This window comes from Lolium rigidum, chromosome 3 (assembly GCF_022539505.1).
Source record: "Lolium rigidum isolate FL_2022 chromosome 3, APGP_CSIRO_Lrig_0.1, whole genome shotgun sequence".
NCBI classification, from domain to species: domain Eukaryota; kingdom Viridiplantae; phylum Streptophyta; class Magnoliopsida; order Poales; family Poaceae; genus Lolium; species Lolium rigidum.
This window is the reverse complement of record NC_061510.1, coordinates 99,452,223-99,470,798: the sequence shown is the minus strand read 5'-3', so window position 1 is coordinate 99,470,798 and position 18,576 is coordinate 99,452,223.

Below are 18,576 nucleotides of genomic sequence, written 5' to 3'. Positions count from 1 at the left end.
AGGTAAGGACAAGTGGTTAGATACAAGGTGAACGCGAAGGCCGACATGGTTAGGAACAACATGACCCTGATAAGATGTCCGTGTCGAAAATGCGGACTCCGGCAGTGGATCGACCCTGATTCCGGACAACCGGAGGAACACCTGCTCGGGCGCGGTTTCATGCTCGGCTTCAACGAGGAGCCGGCGGCAAATGTTGGTCATGAAGAAGAGGCCGACATCGGGCGAGAAGACGAAGAGTCTCCCGAACATGGTGTTCATCATGAGGAAGGAGAGGCCGATGAAGGAGATGATGATGCCGGAGGAGATGGTGGTGGAGATGCCGAGAGGAAGGAGAGAAAGCAGACGCCGCTAACGTCGGCCCTGCGGGACCCTCATGTTCAAGAGCTTCTCCTGAAGGACACGGGCAACGCCAAACCTGAAGCCAAGCCGGCGCAAATGAAGGTAGACGGGATGACTCCATTGTATCCAGGGTGCCGGCCCGAGGATACACGCTTGAGTGTAACGCTCGAGTGTCTGGAGATGAAGGCGGAACACAAATGGACCGACGAGCAGCTTCAGCGATAACATGAAATCCTCGGCATGCTCGTCTTCCCAAGGACAACACATTGCCGACAAGTATCGACGAGGCCAAGAAAGTAGTTTGCCCACTCGACCTACCGCACGTAAAGTACCACGCATGCATCAATGATTGTGCACTTTTTCGGAATGAGTACAAGGATAGAACCACATGTCCGGTGTGCGGCCAAGGACGGTACAAGAGAGGGAACAAGAAAGTTCCTCTGAAAGTTGTCTGGTACTTTCCTATCACTCCCCGTCTGCAGCGGTATTTCGTAGATCCTAAGGAAGCAAAGCTCATGCAATGGCACGCGGAAAGGGAGAAGCCCGCAGATGATCCGGAGAAGGGCAAGATCCTGACACACCCTGCAGACGCTAGCCAGTGGAATGCGTTGGACATTGAGTTCGCAGATGAGTTCGGGAGCGAACCGAGGAACATTCGTCTGGGCATGAGCACCGACGGACTCAATCCCTTTGGAAACCAGAGTAGCACGCATAGCACCTGGCCCGTGTTTGTATGGCCATACAACCTCCCCCCGGCTGTGCACAAAGCAGCGGTACGTACACATGAGTATTCTTATTCAGGGGCCAAAACAACCGGGCGTGGACATGCATCTGTATCTCGGTCTGTTGAAAGAGGAGTTAGCCACGCTGTGGCAGACACCGGCCCCTACTTGGGACGCGTACAAAAGAGATTATTTCCCTCTCAGAGCCGCATTGCTAACGACAGTGCAGGACTATCCTGGTTACGCATATGTATCGTGCCAGGTGAACCACGGATTCAACGGATGTGTCAAGTGCATGGATAAGACCCCGCATCTGCAGCTGCCGAAGCCTCCCGGGTCTTGTAAAACTGTGTTCCAAGGGACTCGAATGTGGCTTCGCTTCGATCACCCGTGGAGAAAACGCAAGGATCTGTTCAACGGCGAAGAGGAGCTCGGAAGAGCCCCACGACCGAGGAGCGGCGAAGAAATATCCGAGCTTTTGGAAAATTGGGAAGAGTGCCCCGCGCCGGGAAAGAAGCGACCGCGGGAATCGCCGCTGCTGGGAGTATGGAAAGAGAGGTCTGTTTTCTGGGACCTGCCGTACTGGAAGGTCCTCCACACGCCCCATAGCCTCGATGTCATGCACATCATGAAAAACGTTACCGAGAGCCTACTTGGCACTCTGATGAACATGCCGGAGAGGACCAAGGATGGCCCGAAAGCAAGAACCGACCTGAAATTGCTTGGCCTCAAGAAAGAACTTCAGTACCCCACCGATAGTGATGATGATGATGAACAGACGGAAACGACTCAGGGTCACTGATACGTCTCCAACGTATCGATAATTTCTTATGTTCCATGCTACTTTATTGATGATACCTACATGTTTTATGCACATTATATGTCATATTTATGCATTTTCTGGAACTAACCTATTAACAAGATGCCGAAGAGCCGATTGCTTGTTTCTAGCTGTTTTTGGTTTCAGAAATCCTAGTAAAGAAATATTCTCGGAATTGGACGAAACTTTCGCCCAGGGTCCTATTTTTGCACGAAGCTTCCAGAAGACCGAAGAGATAACGAAGTGGGGCCACGAGGCAGCCAGAGGCTAGGGCGGCGCGGCCCAGGCCCTGGCCGCGCCGACCTACCCCCCGGGCCCCCCGTGTGGCCCCCGCGTTGACCCTCCGCCTACTTAAAGCCTCCGTCGCGAAACCCCCGTATCGAGAGCCACGATACGGAAAACCTTACTGAGACGCCGCCGCCGCGAATCCCATCTCGGGGGATTCAGGAGATCGCCTCCGGCACCTTGCCGGAGAGGGGATTCATCTCCCGGAGGACTCTACACCGCCATGGTCGCCTCCGGAGTGATGAGTGAGTAGTTCACCCTCGGACCATGGGTCCATAGCAGTAGCTAGATGGTCGTCTTCTCCTTGTTGTGCTTCATTGTTGGATCTTGTGAGCTGCCTAACATGATCAAGATCATCTATCTGTAATTCTATATGTTGTGTTTGTCGGGATCCGATGGATAGAGAGTACTATGATTATGGTGATTATCAATCTATTTTTTATGTGTTGTTTATGATCTTGCATGCTCTCCGTTACTAGTAGAGGCTCTGACCAAGTTTTTACTCTTAACTCCAAGAGGGAGTATTTATGCTCGATAGTGGGTTCATGCCTCCATTGAATCTGGGACAGTGACAGAAAGTTCTAAGGTTGTGGATGTGCTGTTGCCACTAGGGATAAAACATTGATTCTATGTCTAAGGATGTAGTTGTTGATTACATTACGCACCATACTTAATGCAATTGTCTGTTGCTTTGCAACTTAATACTGGAGGGGGTTCGGATGATAACTTCGAAGGTGGACTTTTTAGGCATAGATGCGGTTGGATGGCGGTCTATGTACTTTGTCATAATGCCCAATTAAATCTCACTATATTTATCATATCATGTATATGCATTGTTATGCCTTTCTCTATTTGTCAATTGCCCGACTGTAATTTGTTCACCCAACATGCTTTATCTTATGGGAGAGACACCTCTAGTGAACTGTGGACCCCGGTCCTATTCTTTACATAGCATACAATCTACTGCAATTGTGTTTTACTGTTTTCTTTGCAAACATCTTCCACTCGATACGTTTAATCCTTTGTTACAGCAAGCCGGTGAGATTGACAACCTCACCTGTTTCGTTGGGGCAAAGTACTTTGGTTTTGTTGTGCAGATTCCACATTGGCGCAGGAATCCCTGGTGTTGCGCCGCATCACATTTCGCGACCATCAACCTTCAACGTGCTTCTTGGCTCCTCCTGGTTCGATCAACCTTGGTTTCTTTCTGAGGGAAAACTTGCCACTGTGCGCATCATACCTTTCCTCTTGGGGTTCCCAACGGACGTGTACATTTACGCGCATCAAGCAACTGTTTTCTGGCGCCGTTGCCGGGGAGATCAAGACACGCTGCAAGGGGAGTCTCCACTTCTCAATCTCTTTACTTTGTTTTTGTCTTGCTTTATTTTATTTACTACTTTGTTTGCTGCACTAAATCAAAACACAAAAAAATTAGTTGCTAGTTTTACTTTATTTACTGTCTTGCTCTCTATATCGAAAACACAAAAAAATTAGTTACTTGTCTTTACTCTGTTTGCCTAGTTTACTTTTTGCTTATTGCATCATGTTTCCTTTTAATTTCACCACAAAAGACATACCGGTAGGACGTGGGTCCATAGTTGGGAGAAATAATATAGAAGAATTTTTCAATCATGTTAGTATTACTCGAAGATTTTGAAGATAGACACTTGGTAGAACTTGCTCCTACCTATGAAATTGCTGCTTGCTGCTTTAGTTAGCATGTTGGAAACTAAATTTGTTAATCTCAATCCTATAATCCAACACATGTTTCTTACACTTGGTGATATGGAAGAAGGGGAAAAGAAAGATTTTGTTTTAGAAACTCTTCTTAGAGAATTTGGTGGTTTAGCAAGAGAGGCTAGAAAGGTCTTTGCTAAATTTAATATGCTAGGTTCTCATATTAATTTTGTTGGTCTCCTTGAAAAAATGGACATGGATAGAATAAGGTACACTAATAATATTAATGATGGTGGGGAAATCAAAGCACCAATACCATGTAAACTCCTAGCTATGAATGATGCATTAGAAAATAACTATGATTGGCTTGTTCCTGAAAATTTGTTCGATGAGAGTAGCAAGCCCAAGACTAATGAAAAGGGAGACGCTAAAACTTATGTATCCAATATACTATGCTTGGTTGAGAAAATTCCCAATACCCCTGGTCATGATGGTGATGCTTCTTCGTTTGAAAATACTTGATTTGCACTTTCTGCGCCTAGCTGAAAGGCGTTAAAGAAAAGCGCTTATGGGAGACAACCCATGTTTTTACCTACAGCAATTTTTTGTTTTGTTGAGTCTTGGAAGTTGTTTACTACTGTAGCAACCTCTCCTTATCATGTTTTTGTGCCAAGTAAAGTTTCTATGTCAAAGTTGATGTTATATTTTGGATCGCTGCGCAGAAACAGCATTGCTGTCTGTCACGAATCTGGGCACAGTTCTCTGTAGAAAATTCGAAAAAATCTGCCAATTTACGAGCGTGATCCTCAGATATGTACGCAACTTTCATTAGTTTTGAGTTTTTCCATTTGAGCAAGTCTGGTGCCAGCTTTAAATTCGTCTTTACGGACTGTTCTGTTTTTGACAGATTCTGCCTTTTATTTCGCATTGCCTCTTTTGCTATGTTGGATTTATTTCTTTGATCCATTAATGTCCAGTAGCATTATGCAATGTCCAGAAGTGAAAATAATGATTGTGTCACCTCTGAATGTGTGAATTATTAATTGTGCACTAACCCTCTAATGAGTTTGCTTGAAGTTTGGTGTGAAGGAAGTTTTCAAGGGTCAAGAGAGGAGAATGATATACTATGATCAAGAGGAGTGAAAGCTCTAAGCTTGGGGATGCCCCCGTGGTTCACCCCTGCATATTTTAAGAAGACTCAAGCGTCTAAGCTTGGGGATGCCCAAGGCATCCCCTTCTTCATCGACAACATCATCAGGTTCCTCCCCTGAAACTATATTTTTATTCAGTCACATCTTGTGTTCTTTGCTTGGAGCGTCGGTTTGTTTTTGTTTTTGTTTTTGTTTGAATAAAATGGATCCTAGCATTCACTTTGTGGGAGAGAGACACGCTCCGCTGTTGCATATGGACACATGTGTCCTTAGGCTGTACTCATAATGTTCAAGGCGAAGTTTCTTCTTCGTTAAATTGTTATATGGTTGGAATTGGAAAATGCTACATGTAGTAATTCTAAAATGTCTTGGATAATGTGATACTTGGCAATTGTTGTGCTCATGTTTAAGCTCTTGCATCATATGCCTTGCACCCATTAATGAAGAAATACATAGAGCTTGCTAAAATTTGATTTGCATATTTGGTTTCTCTAAGGTCTAGATAATATCTAGTATTGAGTTTTGAACAACAAGGAAGACGGTGTAGAGTCTTATAATGTTTACAATATGTCTTTTATGTGAGTTTTGCTGCACTTGTTCATCCTTGAGTTTGCTTCAAATAACCTTGCTAGCCTAAACCTTGTATCGAGAGGGAATACTTCTCATGCATCCAAAATCCTTGAGCCAACTACTATGCCATTTGTGTCCACCATACCTACCTACTACATGGTATTTCTCCGCCATTCCAAAGTAAATTGCTTGAGTGCTACCTTTAAAATCCCATCATTCACCTTTGCAATATATAGCTCATGGGACAAAATAGCCTTAAAAACTATCGTAGTATTGAATATGTACTTATGCACTTTATATTTTATTAAGTTGCTTGTTGTGCGATAACCATGCTTCGGGGAACGCCATCAACTATTGTTGAATATCATGTGAGTTGCTATGCATGTCCGTCTTGTACTGAAGGATCTATCATTTTAGTGGTTGGAGCATGCAAAATTGTTAGAGAAGAACATTGGGCCGCTAACTAAAGCCATGAACCATGGTTGAAGTTTCAGTTTTGGACATATATCCTCAATCTCATATGAGAATAATAATCATTGCTACATGCTTATGCATTTAAGAGGAGTCCATTATCTGTTGTCCATGTTGTCCCGGTATGGATGTCTAAGTTGAGAATAATCAAAAGCGAGAAATCCAAAATGCGAGCTTTCTCCTTAGACCTTTGTACGAGCGGCATGGAGGTACCCCTTTGTGACACTTGGTTGAAACATGGCATGCAAAGATCCGGTAGTCCAAGCTAAGTAGGACGAGGTGCGGACACTATTAGTATATTATGCATGAGGCTTGCAACTTGTAAGATATAATTTACATAACTCATATGCTTTATTACTACCGTTGACAAAATTGTTTCATGTTTTCAAAATAAAAGCTCTAGCACAAATACAGCAATCGATGCTTTCCTCTTTGAAGGACCATTCTTTTACTTTTATTGTTGAGTCAGTTTACCTATCTCCCTCCACCTTAAGAAGCAAACACTTGTGTGAACTGTGCATTGATTCCTACATACTTGCATATTGCACTTGTTATATTACTTTATGTTGACAATATCCATGAGATATACATGTTATAAGTTGAAAGCAACCGCTGAAACTTAATCTTCCTTTGTGTTGCTTCAACACCTTTACTTTGATTTATTGCTTTATGAGTTAACTCTTATGCAAGACTTATTGATGCTTGTCTTGAAGTACTATTCATGAAAAGTCTTTGCTTTATGATTCACTTATTTACTCATGTCATTACCCTTGTTTTGATCGCTGCATTCATTACATATGTTTACAAATAGTATGATCAAGATTATGATGGCATGTCACTTCAGAAATTATCTTTGTTATCGTTTTACCTGCTCGGGACGAGCAGAACTAAGCTTGGGGATGCTGATACGTCTCCAACGTATCGATAATTTCTTATGTTCCATGCTACTTTATTGATGATACCTACATGTTTTATGCACATTATATGTCATATTTATGCATTTTCTGGAACTAACCTATTAACAAGATGCCGAAGAGCCGATTCGTTGTTTTCGCTGTTTTTGGTTTCAGAAATCCTAGTAAAGAAATATTCTCGGAATTGGACGAAACTTTCGCCCAGGGTCCTATTTTTGCACGAAGCTTCCAGAAGACCGAAGAGATAACGAAGTGGGGCCACGAGGCAGCCAGAGGCTAGGGCGGCACGGCCCAGGCCCTGGCCGCGCCGACCTACCCCCTGGGCCCCTCGTGTGGCCCCCCGCGTTGACCCTCCGCGTACTTAAAGCCTCCGTCGCGAAACCCCCAGTACCGAGAGCCACGATACGGAAAACCTTACCGAGACGCCGCCGCCGCGAATCCCATCTCGGGGGATTCAGGAGATCGCCTCCGGCACCCTGCCGGAGAGGGGATTCATCTCCCGGAGGACTCTACACCGCCATGGTCGCCTCCGGAGTGATGAGTGAGTAGTTCACCCCTGGACCATGGGTCCATAGCAGTAGCTAGATGGTCGTCTTCTCCTTGTTGTGCTTCATTGTTGGATCTTGTGAGCTGCCTAACATGATCAAGATCATCTATCTGTAATTCTATATGTTGTGTTTGTCGAGATCCGATGGATAGAGAGTACTATGATTATGGTGATTATCAATCTATTGTTTATGTGTTGTTTATGATCTTGCATGCTCTCCGTTACTAGTAGAGGCTCGGCCAAGTTTTTACTCTTAACTCCAAGAGGGAGTATTTATGCTCGATAGTGGGTTCATGCCTCCATTGAATGCGGGACGAGTGACGAGAAAGTTCTAAGGTTGTGGATGTGCTGTTGCCACTAGGGATAAAACATTGATTCTATGTCTAAGGATGTAGTTGTTGATTACATTACGCACCATACTTAATGCAATTGTACTGTTGCTTTGCAACTTAATACTCGGAGGGGGTTCGGATGATAACCTGAAGGTGGACTTTTTAGGCATAGATGCAGTTGGATGGCGGTCTATGTACTTTGTCGTAATGCCCAATTAAATCTCACTATATTTATCATATCATGTATATGCATTGTTATGCCTTTCTCTATTTGTCAATTGCCCGACTGTAATTTGTTCACCCAACATGCTTTATCTTATGGGAGAGACACCTCTAGTGAACTCGTGGACCCCGGTCCTATTCTTTACATAGCATACAATCTACTGCAATTGTGTTTTACTGTTTTCTTTGCAAACATCTTCCACTCGATACGTTTAATCCTTTGTTACAGCAAGCCGGTGAGATTGACAACCTCACCGTTTCGTTGGGGCAAAGTACTTTGGTTTTGTTGTGCAGATTCCACGTTGGCGCAGGAATCCCTGGTGTTGCGCCGCATCACATTTCGCGACCATCAACCTTCAACGTGCTTCTTGGCTCCTCCTGGTTCGATCAACCTTGGTTTCTTTCTGAGGGAAAACTTGCCACTGTGCGCATCATACCTTCCTCTTGGGGTTCCCAACGGACGTGTACATTTACGCGCATCAGTCACCACAAAAGGGCTAAGAAGAATGAGGTGGTGGTGCTTAAACCTGCCTGCTTCACTCTGAGCGAGGAGGAGCTCGAGAGGTTTTTCGAGTGCCTCCTAGGTGTAAAAGTTCCTCACGGTTACTCGGGGAAGATAAGCGAGATATCTCGGACGTAGCGAAGAAGAGGTTTAGCGGGATGAAGTCTCACGACTGTCACGTGCTGATGACACAGATACTTCCCGTTGCGATGCGAGGGATAATGGACGACCACGTCCGCGAGACGCTGTTTGGCCTCTGCAACTTCTTCGACGTCATCTCTAGGAAGTCCATCGGCGTTAAGCAGCTCAACAGGCTACAAGAAGAGATCGTCGAGATACTATGCGAGCTCGAGATTTACTTCCCGCCGGCGTTCTTCGACATCATGGTGCATCTCGCTTGTCCATGTAGTGGATGACATCATCCACCTCGGGCCGACATTCCTGCACAACATGATGCCATTCGAAAGGTTGAACGGTGTCATCAAAGGATTCGCTTCGCAACAGGGCCCGTCCGGATGGAAGCATAGCCAAGGGCTTTCTCACCTACGAGTGCATCTCCTTCCGCGCAGTAACTACCTAAGCACCGAGAACGAGGATGTCGGTCTGCCCACCAGGAAGCACGTCGGCAGGCTAGCATGGTTTGGTCACCGCGAGGGCTACCGCGCAATGCATGTCGGCATCGCTGGTCGACACGCCGACTTTGACAGGGCACACCGAGTCGCGCTACAACACATAGAATTGGTCAGCCCTTGGGTGGATAAGCACGAAAGCTTAATCGAGCAGAAGTTCATCGACCTAGGACGGCCGAGGAAAACAGGGGACGTTACGAAAGAGCACAACTCCACCTTCACGGGGTGGTTCAAGAAAAGGCTACTGGAAAGTCCCGCACCAATGCCTTCTACTGAAGAGCGAAACTCATATTCTCCCCGTCACGGGGACCCGGCACAACGTAAGGACCTATCAGTCGTACGACATCAACGGCTATAGATTGTACACCGAGGAAAAGGACAAGAATAGCGAATATCAAAACTCAGGAGTAACTATGCTATCCTACACCGATGACAAGACTGATGTCAAGGAAAGATTCTACGGAAGGATCGAGGAGATTTGGGAACTCGACTACGTTGGAGTGACGATACCGATGTTCCGTGTGAGATGGGCCAAGAGCGTCGAAAAAGATGGACTATATTTCACCACCATGGTTATACCCGATGCCAAATCGAAGACCCCCTCCGCGAAAAATGAGCCGTGGGTGCTCGCTAGCCAAGTTGAGCAATGCTTCTTCATTACCGACCCGTCAAAGCCCAGCCGTGTGGTCGTGAGGAGGGGCAAGAGGAGCATCATCGGAATGGAAGGAGAAGCCGACAAGCAAGACATCGACAAGAACGGCGATCCAAAGATCGAAGAGGAATTTGACAAGTACTTCGACAAGCCTACTACTTATTCGAAAGTAAGAAGGAAGACCACCCTACCGGCTAAAGGTTGCCCGTACACGAGAAGAAATCTCAAGGTGGCCGGGCTAAAGTATTCAACAACCGCGATGAAGAAGGGCAAGAACATTGTCAAGAAACGCTAGCTAGCCACCGATCGGAACCGAGAAGTTCAATTGTGGCTTTTTTTGTGTACTATGCACTTTCGCAAAAACACAAGTGTGTATATGTGTGTGTATGACACAAGCATCCATATATGTACTTTTTTGAATTATCTATATAAATTAACTTGCATAATTGAACCTTCATTTATTTCTTGGAATAATACACTAGGAATGTATTAAAGGAAATACTTTTAAAAATTCATAAAACACTAGCTAATATATGATGCAGGAATTTAAAAGTATGCCTAAGTGTGGCAATTCGTGGCGCACCAAACCTAACATGCGCCACGGAATCTTGAAATTCTGTGGCGCATGTTAGGTTTGGTGCGCCACAGAATTGCCACACTTAGGCATATTCCACAACCCACACGGCCGGCCGGTTACTATATGCCTAAGTATGGAAATTCTGTGGCGCACCAAACCCAGCATGCGCCACAGAATCTTGAAATTCTGTGGCGCATGCTAGGTTTGGTGCGCCACAGAATTTCCACACTTAGCATATCCCGAGCGGTTCGCCCCCTTTCTTCTTCCCCAACCTTTCTTCTTCGATCGATCCCCAACCGCGCCGCGCTCTGTGCTCGCCTCGCCGCTCTCCGCTCTGTGCTCGCCTCGCCGCCGCCCAAGACCCGGAGGAGCGCCGCCCAGGACACGGAGGAGCGCCGCCCTCGCCGCCGCCCGCCGCCCAGGACCAGGACCAGGAGGAGCGCGCCGCCCAGGACCAGGACCAGGAGGACCTTGCCGCCCAGGACCAGGACCAGGAGGATCCCTCGCCGCCGCCCGCCGCCCAGGTACCTTCTTCGCCCCCCTCGCCAACCTCCTCCCTTCTCCGCCCCTTCCTTCTCCGCCCGTCCCCTCGTCCTCGGCCACATCCCTGGAATTCTAGGGTTTGTTATTACTTCTGTTCAAATTGAATCTCAAATCCCAACATCCTAACATCCTAAATGAGGATTTGTTACTTCTGTTCAAGTTTAGATAATTCTACTTCTGTTTCTGTATTTTCAAATATAGCTGAGTTCTATCATTATTTTTGGTCAAATTGTTATCTTGTTATGAGCCACATATATTTGGTCAGTTGAACAGAATTACACACTATTTTGATACCAAATGGTGATGAACAAAATTAAAGTGAATTGAACAGAAGTAAATATATAATATAACTCTGAGATTAGTAGCAGTAGTAGTCTTATGCTTGTATTTTGGATGCTTACTGGTTAATTATATTGGTTTATCAATATTATTCTTAAGTAGAATTGCTTCCTACTGGAAAATATTATTATTATGTCTGTTAAGTTAATTGTTTTGAGTTATTTCCTTCATTTGGATCATGTTGGATTGAGGAGTTCCTTACAAACAATTACTCTATGAGTTGATCACCAACATTATCATATATATATATATATTGGCAGCAAACCATCCAGAGAGTTCCCTACAAACAATAAACTTTGCATTTTTTGAGAAACAATGATACATGATATGCTGCTAGCAGACAAAAGTGGCAGTAGCTAGCTTGTTTTATTTTTGTTTGAGTGTTAATTAGTGAATAGGCACTGCATCATAAAAAATGATAACAGCTGCTAGCAGTAATCTGGAAATGTTTGAATTCTCTGGTTAATACTCTGGCAATGTTTGAATCTCCTATATAAGCAATTAGTGATACTCTGGCAATGTTTTGCTTCTGTTTTGTCAAGTCAAATAAGATGGGTCATTTTGAGCACTTCATTGTGCTTGGTCCTTGGGCACTTGGCAAGTAAATGAGCTATTTTTAATATACCCTAAAGTGTCTGGTATAAATGTATCTGGTGTAGTAAAGAATTTTATCATTTTGGATATGCAGAAAAAATATAATATATGATAAATATGTGTCTGGTATAAATGTATCTGGTGTAGTAAAGAATTTTATCATTTTGGATATGCTACAGTGGTTTATATGATATGCTACAGTACATGTATTTTGGATATGCTACAGTGTATAGCAGTAGTAGTCTTATGCTTGTATTTTGGATGCTTATCGGCATTATTTATTCCTCTGTGATGAACTCGAAAAGCACAAATAAGTTTGTTGCTTCATTTAGTAGTCCAAGTCGTCGGACTAGTTGGGCCAAAACAAAGCCTGGTTGTTGGGAAATTTAGCATTGATAACACTTCCATGCCCTGGTTGTTGCTTCATTTATGAGTTTTGTACATGTATAATGCTTGGCTGTTGCTGTATATTTTTGCTTCATGGTTGTCATTTCCCCTCTGCAAGCAAAGTGACTTTGGTAGTTTGCTTGTATATTTTTGCTTCATGGTTCAGGGTAGGGTTTATTTGCTTGAAGAATATAATGAGCAACTCATAGCAATCTGTTGGGTTGTAATTTTTTTTGTTGCTTGCAAGCAAGCGATGAGTGGCTTAGTGTTTATCATTGTATTGTGATGAAGAAAGCAAGCAAGCTGTAGGTGTATGTACAGAGTTAATTGCTTGAGCTCTAGGAACTACGAAAAGGAATTTTACTTCGTTTTAGTCCACCATGGAACCCAAGTTCCTTTATTTAATATGGGTAAACTAAAATTTGGAAGTTCACATAATTAGCTATAATTCGAGTGAAATGCTCCATGAAAGAATGCTCTTGCATTAGTTGGAAAGTTCCAACTGTATAAAATGAAGTCACATAATTACTTCTGTTGCATACTGTTGGTTTAGTGTCACTCCTATCTAGTTCTTGAAGCAAGCAGGCAGTAGTGGCAGTAGTGGCATGCAGTAGCTAGCTAGGTAAACTGGTATATTGGAGCAAATGTACTGGAGCATGAATTATATTCATTTATCAATACTGGAGCATGAATTATATTCATTTATCAATACTGGAGCATGAATTATAGTTTGCTTGTTGGTATACTAGAGCAAATATTGTACATGTATACTTGTTGGTATAATATCGGAGCATATGGTGCTGCTGTGTGTGTACCTGGAGCATATGGTGTTGTCTGTGTGTGTTGTTGTGTGTGTACTGGAGCATATGGTGCTCGCTGGAGCATATGATGTGATGTTTTTTGCAAGTGTATGGTGCTGCTGTGTGTACTGGAGCATATGATGTGTGTATGATGTTGGCATTTTATTATGTGAATTGTTGCAGGGACTTCAAATGAGCTGCCCATTTCTCCCGAAACGTTGATTCACTTCCGTTTCGGTTGAGAAATGGGGCTCCTATGTCCAAAAATTAGCAAAGGTCATGCCGAATTTTCCGGCCGACAATTGTACTAATAGATTTCATCCTCTTCTTTATAGAAATTGCAAATATGTCGGCCGACGACAACGTGGCCGGCACTTCTAAGGCCGCCATGACCCTCGAAGAGGAAGCCAGAGCGGCGAACGTCGAGTTCTGGGAATTCGGCCCCTCCCAGCGACAAGAGGAGGAGGTGGACTTGGCGGCGGAGGAAGTCGGAGCTGACCGTCAGATGACTGAAGCTGGGGAGGAGGAGGAGTATGAACCCACCACCGACGGCGGCGACCACACGGGGGGTGACGGCATCGGGGAGGCTGACGGCAGCGGCAACCCGGCTGCTAAGAAGAAGAAGAAGCCGCGGAAGGATCGGAAGCCGACGGTGCTCGCCAACACCACCAGCGAGATCACATTGGTCTCCGAAAGTGGGCAACCACAGGAGCCGGAGGCTGTTGCCGCTGGGTACGGCATGCAACTCGGGTGCATTGTCCGGGAAAGCATGTCGATCAACACGGTGAATATCCGAGGTGAAGGCAATGAGCATTTTGTCGACCTCTGCCTTCGGAAGCTTCACCGACGGTACACATTCCCGGCGCCATACAATAACTTGGAAAGATCCAACCCGGTGAATAAATTGGCCATCACGAAGATGAGCAACGCCCTGAGCAGCTGGAAAAGCCGGGTGAAGGCCAAGATCGACAAAGGTGAAAGCTTTGAGAGTATTAAGAAGGGTGAGCCGATGCTCGATGAAGCAGAGTTCCGGATATTCAAGGAGCGGCTGGATAGCGAGGATGCGAAAGCATGGACGGAGTGGGGTAGACAAATGCATGAGCTCAACTTAGGAGCACATCACCTTGGAAGCGGCGGTTATAGAGGAAAGATTCCCATTTGGGAAAAGGAGGACGAAGAACTTGCACTTGCTGGGAAACCGAACCCATGGTTGAAAATTGCGGACCTGCAGGTGAGGTACTTTGTCCGGGCCCGCTACACTCTGGACAGGAATATAATGGAATTCGTTACCGAGCATGACGACGTGAGGAAGTTCGAGGAAAAGCTGGTAAGGGAATTTACTCGCGCGGTCCATTGCTGCACATATTACATATATGACGTGAATGCAATGCCCTAAATGTGTTCACCCTATCCTTGTCCGCAGAACGAGCGGTTGGCGAAGGCCGATCTCCCCGAGGCCGAATCGTCGTCCCGAGGGCTCGACGGAGCCGTGGGACACGCCTTTCAACAGGGCGTTGAATATCCTCAAGGAGAGGCCGAGTATCCAAGCCGCCGACGTCGGGCTGGACGTGTCTGCGGCTTTGGTACAAGCATGAAGTTTCGCGAGTACTACAAAGAGGAAAGCAGCAAGAAGAGAAGGAGGAGCGCGATGTCGGAAGAGGATAAAGCCGAGGTGGAAGAGCGGAGGAAGAAGGTCTCCATGCTCGAGGAAAAACAGGCAAACTCGATGGACAAAGATGAGGTGGACAAGCTTTTCGAGAAGAAGCTCCGCGATTTCCTGCCCCCTCAGGTCATCGAGGGGATAGCTGCGTGGAATGCGGCCGGTCAGGTGTGGTCGATAAAAGTGCCTAGCGCCGGGGCCAGCAACTCGATCTTCAACGCGTCGCCATCTCCGGATCTGGTTACCCCGCCGCCCACCATCGCCGCGGGGCAGCCGATGGAGTTGGATGAACCGGTGCCCCCCGCTGATCCTGCCGAGGCTACCAAGGCGCAGCCGGCGGCGGTGGTGCTTCATAATGCACCCGAGCCGCAGAAGATTGATAGGCCGGCCGCCACTGTCTCCACATTAGCACAGCTCAACGCCATCACCAAGGTACTTAACTAATTAGTTATTCCATGCCATCTCCTTCATGCGTTTTGATACCCGGCTATCTAATTAATGATGCCCAACATTACTCAGGACACTCCTTGCGTGCTCCTTCACTGCGCGCCCGGCGGCGAGTTGAAGGATGTTGCCACGGGAATGATCATACAACCGAAGAGCACCACGTTGCACACCGTGGCTATGGACGCCAACGTCCTGAAGGTCACTTTGGGTCGGGTGTTGCCGGGGTGCGAAGACATGGACCCCCCAATACAGCCCGAGGGAGCCGACGAGCACCGACGCTTGAGAACTGCCATGGCTATACCATGGTATGGCCAAAGACCCAGATCCGTCTTGGGGGTCGCTCCACCGGCGCCTCCTCGATCATCCGGCAGCCGATCGTCCGGCCGCCTGCTCGGAGGGCAGCTCCTCCCGTCGTCACCGCCACAACAAGCCGCCACAAGAAACTGCTGGGAGAGTCTCTGCCTCAACCGCCACCGGCGGAGCCTAAAGGCAAGGCCGCTGCACCGCTATCGCCCATCCCATCACCCAACGAAGATGACATCGATGATGATGGGCCGGTAGACATCGATGCCTACCTCAACACCGGCGCCGACATAGATGATTTGTACATGGCGGGCGCGGATGAAGAAGCATACCGCGCTCGCGACGAACCAGCTGGCCCACCCAAGGCAACCGAACAGCGCCTGGTGTTCCGCGGCTTCTCTCAAGAGACGCCTCCGGCAGCCGATACACAAGAGCCAACCGCCGCAAACATCTTCAGCCCCAATACGCTGATCAAGAAGGTCAACGAGCAGTTTGAAGCGTCGGGGGCCGTTGCTCCGAAGAAGCCCCGTAAAAGACCTAGTAAGAACAAGGAGAAGTTCGCGAGCCAGCCACCTCCGACGATCCGTCATCGGGACTCCATGGTACCTCCCAGCAAGGATGGCTTGACCAGAATGCATGAAGCCGGCAAACCAATACGGGTCCGGAGCTGCAACACCTTGCTTCCGGAGCTATGCTCGCCTCTGCAGACGCGTATCCTGGTCCTAGAGAGTATCCTTCTTAAGGACAAAGATCCAAATTACCCGGTCTTCACGGTCAAGGTGCCAAGAGATGTGGGCTTCGTCACTGATGCCCCCGCGGATATATTCTTTATAGCGTACGAGGACATCTTCAAGCTATTCCACGCGAGAAGGCTGGACTATAACTTGGTCCGCCTATTCACGCTCAATCTGGTGATGAAGATCAAGAGAGAGAGTACCCCGGACGTCGCGATAGCGGACCCCTACTACATGCGTGAAAGCCAGTTGAACTTATCAGCGGTGCGGGTACGGGCTTCGTTGTACCTACGGAAGTGCTTCTTGGACAACAAGAGGAAGGACAACATCCTCTTGGCTTACTTTCCCGAGTAAGTACACATCCGCTAGCCCCTGTAATAAATTTCTTTTCCATTGCTCATTTCCAACCTTGATCTTGTTCCAAATTTGTGTTGCGCAGAGACACGCACTGCGTACTCATCTCCATTGCCCCGAAGTTTTCTCTTGCCACCTATTTCGACTCGGGGAGTGCGAAAAAGAAGAACTACACCAGAATAAGGGGTGTGCTAGATGATGCTCTCGAGGGCTACTTCAAAAAGGGAGGCGCCTTCAAAGAAAAGGCGGAATGTTTCAGGGATGATGGTAAACACAAGTTCAAGCACGTGTTCGAGTTCCCCTGTGTCAAGCAGCCGGAAAACAGCACTCTGGACGCCTTCTATGTCATGCATCACCTAAAAGGGTTTGTCCGGGATAGCCAGAACTTGCGTTTACCATCTGCTCTCCGAGGATGGGCCGAAAAGTTGGCGCGGATCAACGATGATGACCTCAGAGAAGACTTCCAGGATACCAGGGTCAAGTTATCACATATCATCACTCAAGACGTCACCACAGGGGGAGGGCCCTTGCACCAGGGTAGAGCGTTATGCAAGAGGGACATCGAGCACCGCCTCAAAGCGCAGGGTGACACGAGGACGTGGATTACAAAAGATCTGTACAAGCCGTTCCCGGAGCCCTGCGAGCCTTGACTTAGTGTGTGATAAACTAGCTATCTTCATCGGTTAGTTTGTATATATATCGATGGACGTGGTCTTTTGTGTGGGTCGTAATTAAGTACTATGTTCATCGGTTTATGTGTATCGGTGGACGTCGTCTTGTGTGTGCGTGTCGCAAACTTATTGTTGCCGTGCTCAACTTTACTATATACTTTGGTCTAATATTTATCAACATATATATATATGCATGATGTACTAATATGATATACTAATATGCCCTTGTCAATAGAGATGCCGACGTACGTTGTGTACAAGGGTCGGGTTCCGTGTGTCTACGAGGAGTGGCAGGATCTGTCTCGAACAGGTGCACAAGTTCGGCGGGAACAGCTACAAGGGATACGCGACTAGAGAGGAGGCGGTAGCACGGTGGAGGGCACACGTGGGCAAGAAGAAGAACCGGCTGAAGTTCTTGGTCCCCCTCTTACTCACCGCCACCGCGGTTGTACTCTACTTTACTTTAGTCTAGGTGGCCGGTGACGATGCATGTGCATATGAGACGAGATGAACACATGTATGTGTATGCGACGATCAAACACATTTCTACTTGTGTAATTTGGATCTAAATGATGTAATGATGAAGACTTGTGTGTATCATGTCATTTGTGTGTCATTTGTGAGTAATTCCGTTATTTCGGAATGTGCTATGTATTTCTTGTATATATCTGTATATTTCTGTGAAATACCACTATATACCGCGAAATGGAAAAAATTCGAAAATCCAAAAATTAACATTCCGTGGCGCATAAAGCGGCGATGCGCCACAAAAACTTATAAATATTCTATGGCGCATGGAGATGTAGTGCGCCACAAAATCTGGCGCCAAATTCCGTGGCGCACGATCAATGGTGCGCCACGAAGTCTAAGATTCCGTGGCGCACCGAACAGCGTGCGCCACAGAATTCCAAACTTCTGTGGCGCACCCACTGCTGCGCCACAGAATTCTAATACTAGTCGCGTGGCAACTGTGGCGACGGCCATATGCGCCACAGAATCTAGATTCGGTGCGCCACAGTTAGCCCTTTTTCCACTAGTGAGGGTTTAATTAGGGTTTAGGGTTAGCTAGGGCAGAGGGTTAGGGTTAGGGTTAGGGTTTAGGGTCTAGGGTCTAGGGTTTAGTGTTTAGGGTGTTTAGGGTTTAGGGTTTAGGGATTAGGGATTTAGGGTTTTAGGGTTGTTTAAGGTTTAGGGATCATCGATCGAGTGCGCACACACATTATTAGATCGAGGCACCCGCGCCTTTACGCATAAAGTGCATGCGTATATATGTGTGTTTTTTGGCCACCAACGATATATAGATGATCGAGAGAGAGATTGAAATCCCCAAGAAT